Source organism: Choloepus didactylus, chromosome 23 (assembly GCF_015220235.1).
Source record: "Choloepus didactylus isolate mChoDid1 chromosome 23, mChoDid1.pri, whole genome shotgun sequence".
Classification (NCBI taxonomy): Eukaryota; Metazoa; Chordata; class Mammalia; order Pilosa; family Megalonychidae; genus Choloepus; species Choloepus didactylus.
The window spans coordinates 31254468-31269671 of record NC_051329.1 but is presented as its reverse complement, the minus strand read 5'-3'; the positions used below and the strand labels follow the sequence as shown (position 1 = coordinate 31269671).

Below are 15204 nucleotides of genomic sequence, written 5' to 3'. Positions count from 1 at the left end.
TGAGAAGCACATGGGGCACCATCAAATGTACCAATATATGCACTGAGGAAGCCTAAGAAGGAGAAAGGAAGGAAAAATGAAGACTGGAAGGTAGGAAGGAAGATGGGAGGGAAGGAAGAAAGGAAAGGAGAGAGGGATAGAAGGAGAAAGGAAGGGAGAGAGGGAGGGGTAGAGTTAATATTCAAGGAAATAATGGCTGAAAACTTCCAAAATTTAATGAAAGGCATAAATATACACTTCCAAGACACTCAACAAACTCCAAATAGGATAAACCCAAATAGACACAAGTTTGGGCATATTATAATCAGACTATTGAATTCCAAAGATACAATTCTGCAAACCCCAATAGAGAAACAATATGTCACCTAGAAGAGAGGCTCAATAAAGTCAATTGTGCTGATTTCTCTTTGGGAACCATGGAGGCAGAAAGGCAGTGGAATGACACAGTTAAAGTGCTGATAGCAAAAACTTGCCAACCAAAAATACTATATAAGGCAAAACTGTCTTTTAAAAATAAGGATGAGGAGGCAGGGGAAGATGGTGGCATAGAGAGGAGTGGAAGCTAAGTAGTCCCCCTGGAACAACTACAAAAAACCAGAAACAACTAGTAAATAATCTAGAATAACTGCGGGGGGACAAACAAGACCATCCACTCATCATACACCAACCTGAATTGGGAGGAATGCCCGAGAACACAGCATAAAATCTGTAGGTAAAACCTGCAGAACCAAGTCATGAGACCCCCTCCCCCATAGCCCGAGCTGCAAAGCCTCGTGGTGCCAGAGAGAAGCTCTCTCCCAGCAAGCAAATATAGCTCAGCTGAGCTCCAACTGGGGTTTTAAGTAGCGAGTGTGAACTGCTCACTACAGGTACGCAGCCCCCAAAAAACAGACAGAGGCTTAGGGTGACGACTGACCTTGGAGAGCCAGAGGGTCACCTTGGACTGGGTCTGAAGGGGACTATCTGTTTCTTTTTCGGCTCAGTGGAGAAAGCCCCGTCATTTTCAGTTTCCAGGGTTGTGACTCGGGGAACCGTGGAGACAGCACAAGCAGAGAGAGAGACCATTGGAATGCTAATGACCTCCACCTGGGGGGGTCTGTCTTCTCTAGGAGGAAAGGGGTGGGGCCCTTTCCATTCAGAACCAGACCCCAGAGCCTGGGGGAACACGGCCATACCTCCTCACACCAGTCAAGAATTATAGGCTAACGGGCATCACCTGCTGGGCAGAAAAGCACAGCGACCTGAGGCATCAAAGGGTGGAGCAATTTTTTAAGACACACCCACAGGGAAACCAGATACTGAATATTTCTTCCCTCTGGGACCTGAGCCTGTTCTGGTCTGGGAAAATCTGATTTGGATAACCAAGGAAACCATGCCTAGACAACAGAAAATTACAACCTACACTAAGAAAAACAGTTATGGCCCAGTCAAAGGAACAAACGTACACTTCAACTGAGATACAGGAATTTAAACAACTAATGCTAAATCAATTCAAAAAGTTTAGAGAAGATATTGCAAAAGAGATAGAGGCTGTAAAGGAAACACTGGGAATATGTATGGCAGAAATCAAAAGTTCAATAAAACAACTGGCATAATCTATGGAAATGAAAGGCACAACACAAGAGATGAAAGACACAATGGAAACATACAACAGCAGATCTCAAGAGGCAGAAGGAAACACTCAGGAACCGGAGAACAAAACACCTGAAAGCCTACTTGCAAAGGAGCAGATGGAGAAAAGAATGAAAAAATATGAGCAACATTTCCGGGAACTGAAGGATGAAACAAAGTACAATAATGTACGTATCATTGGTGCCCCAGAAGGAGAAGAGAAAGAAAAGGGGACAGAAGCAATAATAGAGGAAATAATTAATGAAAATTTCCCATCTCTTATGAAAGACATAAAATTACAGATCCAAGAAGTGCAGCATACTCCAAACAGAAGAGATATGAATAGGCCTCCGCCAAGACACTTAATAATCAGATTAGCAAATGTCAAAGACAAAGAGAGAATCCTGAAAGCAGCAAGAAAAAAGTGATCCATTACATACAAAGGAAGCTTAATAAGACTATGTGTGGATCTCTCAGCAGAAACCATGGAGGCAAGAAGGAAGTGGTGTGATATATTTAAGATACTGAAAGAGAAAAACCGCCAACCAAGAATCCTATATCCAGCAACACTGTCCTTCAAATATGAGGGAGAGCTCAAAATATTTTCTGAGAAACAGACAATGAGAGGCTTTGTGAACAAGACACCTGCCCTACAGGAAATACTAAAGGGAGCACTACAGGGTGATAGAAGACAGGAGTGTGTGGTTTGGAACACAATTTTGGGAGATGGTAGCACAACAATGTAAGTACACTGAACAAAGGTAACTATGAAATACGGTTGAGAGAGGCAGGTGGGGAGCTGTGAGACACCACAAGAAAGGAGGAAAGATAACGACTGGGACTGTGTAACTTGGTGAAATCTAGAGTATTCAACAATTGTGATAAAATGTACAAATCTGTTCTTTTACGAGGGAGAACAAGCAAATGTCAACTTTGCAAGGTGTTAAAAATTGGGAGGCATTGGGGGAGGGATGCAATCAGCGTAAACTAGAGACTGTAACTAATAGAATCATTGTATTATGTTTCCTTTAACGTAACAAAGCTGATATACCAAGGTAAATGCAGATAAGAGGGGGTGATAGGGGAGGCATGTTAGACACTTGACATTGGTGGTATTGTCTGATTCTTTATTCTATTTTGATTTAAGGTTATTTTTCCTTTTGCTGCTTGCTAGCTGTCATTTTTTTTTTCCTCTTTCTTTTGCCTCTCTACCTTCTTTGACTCTCCCTCCTGCCTTGTGGAAGAAATGTACATGCCCTTATATAGATAGTGGTGAAGGTGGTGAACACATAAATGTATGACCATGTAGAGAACCATTGATTATTTACTTGGGATGGAATGTATGGTGAGTGAACAAAACCATATTAAAAAAAAAATGGGTTGATGACAAAACCTCGAGGGCAAAATACTGAGTGAAATAAGCCAGACACATAAGGACAATTATTGCAGGGTCTCACTGATAGGAATTAATTATGATATGTAAACTCATAGACATGAAATATAAGGTACCAAGATATAGGATGAGGCTTAAGAATGGGGAGTGGTTGCTTAGTATGAGCAGAATGTTCAATTAAGATGAACTTAAATGTTTGGAAATGAACAGAGGTGTCGGTAGCAAGATGTGAGAATAACAGTGCCGAATGGTGTGTAAATGAGGTGGAAAGGGGAAGCTCAGAGTCATATATGTCATCAGAAGGAAAGTTGGAGGTCAAAAGATGGGAATGTATAAAACTGAATCCTATGGTGGGCAATGACCATGATCAACTGTACAAATACTAGAAATCGCTTCCATGAGCCAGAACAAATGTATGACAATACAATTAGAAGTTAATAATAGAGGGGCATATAGGGAAGAAATATATACCTATTGCAAACTATATACTACAGTTAGTAGTATTTCAACATTTTTTCATAAACAGTAACAAATGTACTATATCAATACTACCAGTCAACAATTGAGGGGGGTTGGTTAGGGATAGGGGAGGATTAGAGTTCCCTTTTCTTTTTTTCTTTTTTCATCTTTCACTTTATTTCTTGTCTGGAGTAATGAAAAGTTTCTAAAAATGGAACAAAAATTAAGTGTGATGGATGCACAGCTGTATGAGGGTACCCAGGGGCAAGTGATTGTACACTTTGGATCTTTGGATAACTGTATGTTATCTGAACAATCTGAATAAAAATGAAAAAAAAAAATAAGGATGAGATTAAAGAATTCTCAGAGAAACAACAGAAGAGGGAGCTCTTCTCCACTCAGCTGGTCCTATAAGACATGCCAAAGAGAGTTTTTCAGGATGAAAGGGAAGGACAATAGACAATAGATTGAGTCATATGAGAAATAAAGATCTCCAGTGACAGCAATGACATGGGTAAATATAAATGTCAGCACTATTGTAATTTTGGTTTGTAACCCCACTTTTTACTTCCTATAGGATCCAAAAGACAAATGCATAAAATGTTGTGATAAATTAGTGATTTCTCTTCATAATGTATTAAATGTGCAATTTGTTAATAAAAAGTACATAAAGGTGGGGGGTGGAGAGGGATAGGAACATAGTTTCATATACTATTAAATTTGAGGTGAGTATCAAAGCAAATGAGATTATTATAGATTTAGGATATTAAATTGAAGCCTCTTGGTAACTACAAAGAAAGTATCAGATAATATGCAAGATCATTGAGACAGAAATTAGAGTACAAGTTACCAGAGTCAGGGGCAGGGTGAAAGGGGAATAATGCATAAAGGGCACAAGGTTTCTGTTGGGGAGATGGAGAAAAGTATCAGTAATGGAAGGTGATGAGGCACCACAACACTGTGGATGCAATGACTCACAGTGAGTGATATGCTTGGGATTGGCTGAGACAGGAACATTTATATTGCATACAAAGAATATGTTCCCACAATTAAAAAAGAAAGAGCAAGTGAAGAGATAATGGCAATTAAGTGCAGCTCATGACACTGGATGGGATCTGTTTTGGGTTGCTAAAGCTATCAGAATGCAATATACTAAAAAAATGGGTTGGCTTTTACAACAGGGTTTTGTTAGTTTGCAAATTTACAGTTCTAAAGCCATGAAAATATCCAAATTAGGGCATCAATAGGATGATACCTTCTCTGAAGAAAGGCTGCTGGCATCTGTGACACCTCTGTCATATGGGAAAGCACATGGCCTGTGTCTGATGTTCCTTCTCCCTGGGTTCTGTTATTCTCATCTTCTCACTTAAGTGGCTCTCTTGGAAATGAATGGTTCATATCTTGATAGGGTTGTTGGACACTGTGGGGTAGGGAGGAGTGGAACTTTTAAAAATTTGACAGTAATTCAGTTAAGATTGGTACATTTCACTGTATTTCAATTTTACATCACTTTAAGAAAAATAATTAGAAAGAGTTATGATCATCAGAATATAATGGACACAAGGTCATTTTATTTTCCAAGTCTTGCCTCCTCCCCAGACCCTCCCACTGATGACCTGTCCAAGCTACCAGTTGCTGGTGTGTTCCAGGTGGAATTCTGGGACATTCTCTATTGTTTGTTGTGGCTGTTGCATCTGTGGTTACTGGGCAAAGCCTTGTGGGTGGCTACAGTGCCACAAAAAGGCTGCAAACCTCCCTGGAGCCTGACTTTGGGCTGATCTCTGAGATGCTGCAGGAGGTGGTGATGGAGCTGCTGCCAAATGGCATGAGTCCAGATGTCACATGCCACAGCCTCTGCCTTTCATCAGTTTACAGGGGTTCCCTTATTGTTATTCAGCTATTGCCCAGTCTGTTGGAAGTCAGATTTACATAAGATGAGAAAAGCAAATTGCCGAAACACTGGCTGCACAGAACAAAGAGAAATCAGTTGGCAAAATAAGTTTGCTCATAGCGGTTTGCAGAGACTGTACCATCTTTAGATGCTTGGGTAGAGAAAGAGACTTTACAAATACTCAGTCTTATAGACACCTACAGAAAGGCAAAGAGAAGGAAAGCAATGCTAATCAAATTAACTTCACTGGCCCCCAAACTAAAGGAAGTAAGGATCCAAATCCTCCAAACTGGAAGTGACAATAGAGATGCTAAATACATGGAAGTCTCTGAAATGGCTTCTGAGAATGACCCCATGGGACTGGGTGTGGGAATTAAAGCAGCTCTGCCCCCTCCCCTCTGCTCAGGCCCCAGAGCCTCCAGGCTGCATCACCCAGCCGGCCTCCCTCTGAAGGTCACGGTGGCCCTGGATCCAACAGGACCCCTCCACTGGCTGCAGATCCTCCACTTTCTCTTCCTGGTCATGGAAATGGGCTCCTTCATGGCCACTTCCTCCTTTGAGATTGAAAGACTATCAACTTCCAGAAAAACACCAGGAAATGTGGGACTTTCTTTTAAAAAAAATTAAACTTTCTTCCAATAGTAAAAGAAACTTCAACTACTTAAGTATTTGCTCAAATTGAAACTAGATCAAACTACATTTCCCAAGACAATATTTTCTAATTATTATTTATTTATTGATCTAAGTTAACTATTTATATTTTGTTATTATATCTGTATATTACAAATATTGCAGTTTTAAAATATAGATACTGATTAGAGACATTTATACATAAGAACGTGTATTTTTGGGGAAAGTGTTGAATTCCTGTTGGTCACAAATCCTCAGTAAAGGCAACTTTTATAAAATGGAGTATGTATTAGTTAAACCGTTGAAAAATGAATACATATTTTGGGGTGTAGTTAACTGTGTTCTTAGAGAGAAACTAATATAATTTAATATTATATTTTAAAATAAGGAACATGAAAAAATAAAATTGGCAAGTTCAGCTGTAGATGCTTTTCTTTCTCTGCCATATCCTGAGAGTTTTCTGACCATGAAGAAATACCCGGGACAATTTGGGGAAGCCCCACATCCCACCCTTTAGCCTCTCCCTCATCATCTGACACAACTCACAGGAAAGCTGAAGGAGCAGCCTGGGTTTCTCTCCCACAGAAATATCTGGTGTCCCCAGAATTAGTAGTTCTAGTGACAAATGACCCTCCCTATATAGGCAGTGAGCACTAACTGGGGAGTATTAGTGATGGTGGAAGAAAGCAGGTAGTGACACTTCTAGCAGGTGTGTTGGGGGATAAATCAAAGGACAGAAAAATTGTTATAAGAAGATAAAGGATGACTTCTCAAAATAGAGCTTAGGTCAGGTCATAGAACAGTGAAGGTGAGAAAGAATGTCCCTGTCCTTATGGAGCAGATATTTAAGTGGTGGGGGTAGTCTGCTGGTTTGAATCTATTATGTACCCAGAAAAACCTACATTCTTTTAGTTGAATCTTGTGGGGGAGACATATTGTGGGTGGGACCTCTTGATTCTGTTGTTTCCATGGAGACAGGACCCTGCCCATTCAAGTTGGGTCTTAACCCCCTTGCTGGAACCCTCTATGAGAGGATAAAAGGCAGACATTTTGGAGACAGCTCAGAAATGCTTAAAAAGAAAACACCCAGGAGAAACAAAACTACGCACAGGGAAGCTGAGACAGAAGCCCAGAGACATTTTGAGAAATCCACTGAAACCAGAATCTAAGCCCAGGAGAGAAGGATCAGCAGAGCCAGCCATGTGCCTTCCCATTTGACAGAGGATCCCTGGATGCCATCAGCCTTTCCTCAGAGAAGGGATCTACCTATTGATGCCTTAATTTGGACATTTTCATGGCCTTATAACTGTAAATTTACAACCAAATAAATTTCCATCATAAAAGCAAAACCATTTCCAGTATATTATATTCTGGCAGCTTTAGCAAACCAAAACAGGGAGATAGTGGACAGAGAGATTGAACAGTGCACAGAGGATGTCATGCAATGGTAACATAACAGAGAAGAATGTCCAGGGAAGGTCAGGAGTGATGGGTGTGGGAAATGGGGGCTCTGAGGAGAGATTAGGAATCCCCTCTGAAGAGAGGACATCTGAGCAGTGAAGCAACCTGGCGACAAGCACTGCAGGATGAAGGGAAACAACAGGTGATGGTGATACAGTGGGTGTGAGAGTGGTGAGTTTGGGGATCACCCAGAGACCTGGGAAGCCAATATGCAGTGAGTGAATAGTGGCTGGAAGGGTGGGGTTAAATGCCATCACCAGGGTAAAGAGTTTAATTGTAATTTAGGAAGACAGTGGCAGTGATGTGGGGAAAAGGGACTAGCAGGAAGAACAGGGACTCTTTAAGATGAGGATGTTGATTGCTGCACTGGGGGGAGCAGTGGAGACAGAAGGATCAGCTCCAGGTCCTGTTCTGCAGAAATTGAGAGACTCCTGATGCTATGTGTTTCCTTCCTTCCATCTCTTTAGTGAGAGTTTTGTTCACCACCTTTCTGTCCTCAAGTAACTGGGGTCCTGGCCACACTTTCACATCCCCATGCATGGGGGGAAGCAGCTGAGTGGGGCTCTGTGTGCCTGGGGGGGGCCTGTGCTTCTCAGTGCTCCTCTGGGGGTTCACTGGGTGAGGATGCACATGGATCTGAAGCCTCTGCCTTGGGTGGCTTCAGATCTCCAAGAAAGCCTCCTCCAGCCTCCTAGCTGGGTGTGGTGAGCCTGGCCACCAGCATTCTGGGAGCTGAGGAGGGGCAGAGTGAGGGGGATCAGTCTCCAGGCTTTCACTGGGGCTCCTGCTCCTTTCAATGGGCATCTCAGTCCCACCTCACCTATTCCCACATCTACAAGTTCATAGCCTCTTTCTTTTTCTTTTTTTAATCCATTTTTATAGAGATATATTCACATACCATGCAGTCATACAAAACAAAGTGTACATTCAATTGTTTACAGTACCATTATGTAGTTGTACATTCATCACTAAAATTAATTTTTGACATTTTCATTACCACACACAAAAATAATAAGAAAAAAATTAAAGTGAAAAAGAACAATTAATTAAAGTAAAAAAGAACACTGGGTGTCCCCCCCCCCCCCCCAGTTTTCTACTCGTCCATCCATAAACTGGACAAAGGGGAGTGTGGTCCACATGGCTTTCCCGATCACATTGTCACCCCTCATAAGCTACATTTTTATACAATTGTCTTCAAGATTCATGAGTTCTGGGTCATAGTTTGATAGCTTCAGGTATTTACTGCTAGCTATTCCAATTCATTAGAACCTTACAAGGGTTGTCTATATTGTGTGTAAGAGTGCCCACCAGAGTGACCTCTCAGCTCCTTTTGGAATCTCTCTGCCACTGAAGCTTATTTCATTTCTTTTCACATACACCTTTTGGTCAAGAAGCTGTTCTCCATCCCATGATGCCAGGTCTACATTCCTCCCCAGGAGTCATATTCTTCATTGCCAGGGAGATTCACTCCCCTCAGTGTCAGATCCCATGTAGAGGGGAGGGCAGTGATTTCAGCTGCCAAGTTGGCTTAGCTAGAGAGAGAGGGCCACATGTGAGCAAGACATAGCCTCTTTCTTGTCTTTCCTTGTCTCATGCAAAGCTGGGGTGGAGAAGGGGACAGATACTCACCTACCTGTGCAGATCCTTATGTCTAACTCCTTTGGGAAATTTTTCAGACATCCTATTTTCATCCTCACTTTTCAACTCAATCTTTGTGGGTGTCTATGAATCCAATGCCTCCTTCTAAACACAAATCCTTTTATTTTTTTCATGGAATTTAGGTTTAATTAATCTCTGAAGTTAAGTTTTTAATTTTCTGTATGTCTGCTTCCTATTTGTAATAGCAAAATACAGGCTCTGTCAACAGTAGAATGAATAAATAATGATATATGCATGCAGAAGAATACTATCCAGAAATAGGAGCAACCAACTGCAATATTATTGATAAATTTCAAAATATAATGTTTAGTTAAAAAAGTGTGTTACAAAGAATGTTATATTTTACACTTCCATTTAAATAAAGCACAAGTACCAGCATAACTAATTTACAATGTGAGAAATCAGGAGAGTGATTACTTTTAGGAGGAATGAAGACTGGAAAGGAGCAGGAGGTATTCTGGCAATATTTGATTTCTTTATCTGGGTTTTGGTAAAATAGGATTAAATGGGGTGGTTCAATGATTTTTCATCTTGTGAAAAATCAACTACACATAAATGTGTACTTTTTGCATATATATTTCAATGAGAGGTAAAATTTAGTGTGTCTGTAATATTTATATTAGAAAAACTCTGCCCGGATGGTAAATCACTTTGGATTTCTTTCATCAACTAATCTTCACATCACAGATGGCTGTTTTGACCCTTGAATTTTGCCAAAGAGTCACCAAAGAGAATGTCTTTTGTTGCTTAGAAGTGCCCTCTCTCCCTAAGCCCACTCAGCAGGTAAACTCACTGCCCTCCCTCATACATGGGACATGACTACCAGGGTTGAGCCTGGACCAGCATTGAGTGATTGAGAAAGTTTTCTTGACCAAAAGGAGGAAGAGAAATTAAACAAAATAAAGTTTCAGTGGCTGAGAAATTTCAAATGGATCCAAAGGTCATTTTGAATGTTATTTTTATGCATTATATAGACATCCCTTTTTAATTTTTAGTGTATCGGAAGAGCTAGAAGGAAATACCTGAAACTGTTGAACTGGAATCCAGTAGCCTTGATTCCTGATGACAACTGTATAACTGTGTAGCTTATAAGGTGTGACCAACCATGTGATTTGGAAAAAATTGTGGCACATTCTCCCTTTATCCAGTGTATGGACATATGAGTAGAAAAATGGGGACAGAAAGTAAATGAATAATAGGAGGGGATGGGAGTATGCGATGTTTCTGGTGTTCTTTTATACTTTTACTTTTATTCTTATTTTTGTATCCTTTGGCTTTTTTTGTCATATCTTGTCTCTTTTTTACCATTTTAGTGTCCCTTACTGATATTCTTCATTTCTACCCTCTTCTATGTTATGGAAAAGCAGGCATGTCCTTCTCTAACCCTTCCTGGTCTGTGTGGACAGATCTGCTTAGTGCTGTGGTTCAGTGTTAGACACCTCTATTTTTCACACACCAAATTCCTGTCATTCAACAATTTTGTTAATAAAAATCTGATATCTGATTCCATTCACCTGTCGTTTGTCTTTCATTTATGTGAATATTGTGATGAGTTAAAGAGATATTGAGTGATTCCTCTTCAGTCCCTCAGCAATAATGGGCTGTGCAGAAGTCCCAGTGCTAATGACACCAATGGACACTTACCCAAAAAGTAGAGTTCTTGCTTTTTCTCTTTTGTTCTGGCAATACACAGACAGAGACGCAAAGACCAACCATGGTGTAAAACAAAATGGCTTCAATATGGAGAAAGTATTAAATGCAATCAAATATATTTACAATTGATATTATAAAGCATAAGCCTATCCTCTTAGATTGCATCACAAATCAAAGCCCAACTTTAGAGGGAATGTGGGAAGATGTCAAAGTAGGAGTCCCCAGAAAATTAATTTTACTCTTAGACAATGTATGAATCCAAGAAGAAATCACAAGGGAAATTATTTCTTGTCTTCAGGCAAATTAAAATGTAAGCATAAAATACTAAAATTTATGTGATGCATCCAAGGACAAGTTATGAGGGAAATTTATAACTCTAAAGGTTTACATTAAAAAAGAAGAAATATTTCAAATCTGTTGTTTTAGTTTGTCCTTTTCTAGTACTCAAAATTACAGTACTAGAAAAGGACAACTGAAACCCACAGTGAGCAGAAGAAAGGTAAAAACAAGTATTATATTGGAATTACATGAAATAGAGAATAAAAATACAACAGAGGCAATCAACAAAAACAAAAATTAGTTCTTTGAAATGATTAATAAAATAAACTTTTAGCTAGACTGAAAAAGAATAAAAGAGAGAGTATACAAATAAGAAAAATCAGAAATACAAAGGAGGGCATTACTACTGATCCCAATCACAGAAATAAAAAGGACTGTAAGAGGATGCTATAGATAACTGTATGGCAAGAAATTAGGTAAACTAGAGGAAATGGACAACTTCCTGGAAACACAAACTGCCTACATTGACTCTAGAAGAATAAAAGCGTCTCAACAAACCAGTGACTAGTAAAGACATCGAATCAGTCATCAGATCCTCGCAAAAAAGAAAAGCCCTGCACCAGATGGCTTCACCGAATTCTATCAAACATTCCAAGACCTAACTCCAATTCTGTGCAAACTGTTCCAAAAATTGAAGAGGTGGGAACACTCCCTAACTCATTCTCTAAGGCCAAGATCACCCTGATACCAAAGACTTTTAAAGATATCACAAGAAAAAACTTCAAACCAATATCTTATGAATATAGATGCAAAAATCCTCAACAAAAATACTAGCAAACCAGATACAACAGCATATTAAAAGAATTATTCACCATGATCAAGTAGGATTTATCCCTGGTATGCAAGGTTGGTTCAACATGCAGGGTTGGTTTCATTTAGAAATGGGCAAAATATTTGAACAGACATCTCCACAAAGCAGACAGAAAGCACAGGAAGAGATCCTCAACATCATTAGCCATCAGGGAAATGAAAATCAAAATCACAATGAGATACCATTTCACACCCATTAGAATGGCTGCTATTTTTTTAAAAGAGAAAATAGCAAGTGTTTTAGAAGATGTAGAGAAATAGGAACACTCATTCACTGCTGGTGGCAACATGAAATGGTGTAGCCACTGTGGAAGACAGTTTGACAGTTCCTCAGAAAGCTAAGTATAGAACTGCCATTTGACCTGGCAATCCCAGTACTACATATATGCTGAAAAGAATGGAAAACAGGGACTTGAGCATATTTTCACATCAATGTTCATAGCAGCATTATTTACAATTGCTAAAAGGTGGAAGCAACCCAAGTGTCCATCAATTGATGCATGGATAAATAAAATGTGATATATACCTACAATGGAATTTTATTCTTTATGGTTGACTCTGAAAGACATCATGTTGAGTGAAGTAAGCCATAATCAAGAGGAGGAATATTGTATGATCTCACTGATTTGAAACAATGAGAATAAGCAAACTCATAGAGTCAGAATTTAGAATATAGGTTACCAAGGTAGAGAGTTGTGATACACAATGGGAAGTAAAGGCTTAAAATGTACAGGGTTCCTATTTGGAATGAAGGAAATTTTTTGTTAGTGGATGACATAGATGGCATAGAACATTGTGAATGCAATTAATTAACAGCACTGAAATAATCATATATCTGAATATGAGTAAAAGAGGAAATGCTAGATCACATATATGGGAAAAGAATAAATTTTAAAAATTCATGGAACTACACTACACACACAGTGAACCCCAAGTTATTCCATGGACTTTAGTTGCTAGTATAATTACAAAAATGTGCTGTCATCAGTTGTACCAAATATTCCACAACAAAGCAAGGTGTTGGTGTTGGGGTGGTATACAGGAATTTTGTATTTTCTTGGATGATTGTTTTGTAATCTCACAACTTGTCTAATAAAGACAAAATTTTTAAAAAAAATCTTTGTTACATCTCCTTAAGGTGACTCTGTAATTATGTTCCTTGCAATACATGTAATCTCCATTTCATAACAAAATTTCTGTGAACTCCCCTATGAAATCAGTTTTTGTTAACTTCCTGCACTTAATAATGAATGTCCTTGCCAAAGTCTGTATTTAATCCTATAAATTATTTTTAGTTCATCTATGGGTAGCATTTACTAACCTATAAGAATTCTCTGAATCCATCTCTGGTGATATTTGAGAAACAATTTATATGTTTATAATATTATAAGAAGTATGGTTGATTTTCCTGAAGGTTTTTTTTTCCAGTTAGATTTTTATTATGAACAAAACTTGATTAAAAGTTGAACAAACTGCCTCAAAACTCACAGAGTGTCAGAATGGCCAACAGTTAGAAAAATGGTCATCTATCACCCATGCCTTAACCAGAGTCCTCACGTTGCAAGAGCTGGTGGTGGAATCTGAATCGGTTTTGTGATTTTTATTAGGATACTGATGACTACCCCCATATAAACCCCTCCAGAATTGCTGGCAGAAACAAGTTGCCACCAGAGAGGGGGCAGACGGGCCCACATCTCCACTTTACTGATTTCCTCCCACGGAGGTCTGGGAGTTGGGTTGTTTCAGTCATTTCTGTGCTACTTGTGAAAAAATGCTTGCGCAGGGAGCCCCGACACCTGAAGAGTGGAGAGAGGCCGGGGGAGGCCCCGACCAGGCCCCTGCAAACCGGCCTCTGCTGGCCGCCTGGAGACTGCAGCTGGCCGTGGGCAGCACGCCCCCTCCCCAGGAGGCTGCAGGCAAACCAAAGAAGAAGAGAGAGAAGGAGAAAAAGAAGAAAGACAAGAAGAAGAAGCACAAAGTGAAGGCCAAGGAAGAGATGAAGGCTACAGTGGATCCGCCAGCCAAGCAGGCCCAGCAGAAGTTTCCTGCCAAGGAGGCCAACTGCAGGGACCAGGGGCAGCAGGCAGCGGAGGAAGGGCGGCAAGCAGGCGTCGGCCTCCTGCTGAGAGGGGGAGGGGGAGGGGAGAGGAGGAAGAGGAGGGGGAGGGAGGGGAGGGGGAGAAGGAGGAGAAGGGGGGCTGCCATGAGCTACAATGAGAAGCTCTCCCTTAGCCTGGGCATGAACTGGCTGCCCGGGAGAACTGGGCCGGGTGGTGCACATCATCCAGTCTCAGGAGGGCTGGCTCAGGTGCTCCATCCCCGAGGACATCGGGATTGACTTTGAGACCCTGAAACCCACCACGTTAGGAGAACTGGAGAGATATGTCAAGTCTTGTTTACGGAAAAAACAAAGAAAACCATTCTCCACAAAAGGGAAGAAGCAGGCAGCCAAGTCAAAAGAGGAGCTAGCTCGAGAAGAAAGAAAGTTAGAGAAGCGGCTGCAGGATGCCAATGGACATCTGATCAATGACAAACTACCAAGAAAGAGAAATCCGGCCCCACGCCCTCGGGAGGGCCGTCCCGGCTCGGCAGCAGCAGCGCCTCCGAGTCTGGAAGCAGCAGTTCCAGTGGGTCCAGTTCGGATAGCAGCGACTCGGAGTAAACTCTGGGCTTGGACAGAACAGAAGAGACAGATGTTACACACGCCGGGGCGCTGCAGTTTCCCTTCCATGGTTAATATATGACTTTCATCCCCAAAGGTTCTGTAGTCATTCTCCTGCATCTCATCACTTGAATAAACTTGACCCCCATATCTGGCTTCTGATTCTTTTTTTGTGTGTTCTGATAATAAATGTTTATCCCTGAATTATACACAGTGTGAGGGAAATTTGTTTATTTTTTACTGTTTCATGTTTCTCTGTCCACCCACAGAATAAGCATTCCAAAACTCTAAAATTACATTTCTTTTATTTTAAATTTTATTGAACTAAATCATAAAATTGTCATTTCATTCACTTTGTATCTTTACTAATAATATTGATTTTATGAGTTTTGGGTCTGTCTTCCATAGCTTTCAGTTACTATCTACACATTTTTTTAAGGTTTTACTTATTTCTTTTTCCTTTTGCTCCTTTTCAATCATGTCCTGTAGGATTATGTGTGATTGTTTAGAAAAGCCTGTTTTACTTTTCTTTTATATCCAGTGTGTTCCTTATCTGAAATGGCTCTCTTTTGTAATTTTAAATTGTTTTACAGCCCTGCCAATTTTCTCTTCTCTTACCTTAAAAATTTCTTCCTT

The 15204-nt window shown here is 40.3% G+C and overlaps 1 pseudogene; it reads left to right on the top strand.

Moving 5' to 3' along the window:
- The first annotated feature begins 13677 nt into the window (after positions 1–13677).
- On the top strand, positions 13678–14568 carry LOC119519332 (annotated as a pseudogene).
- The last annotated feature ends 636 nt before the right edge of the window (positions 14569–15204 follow it).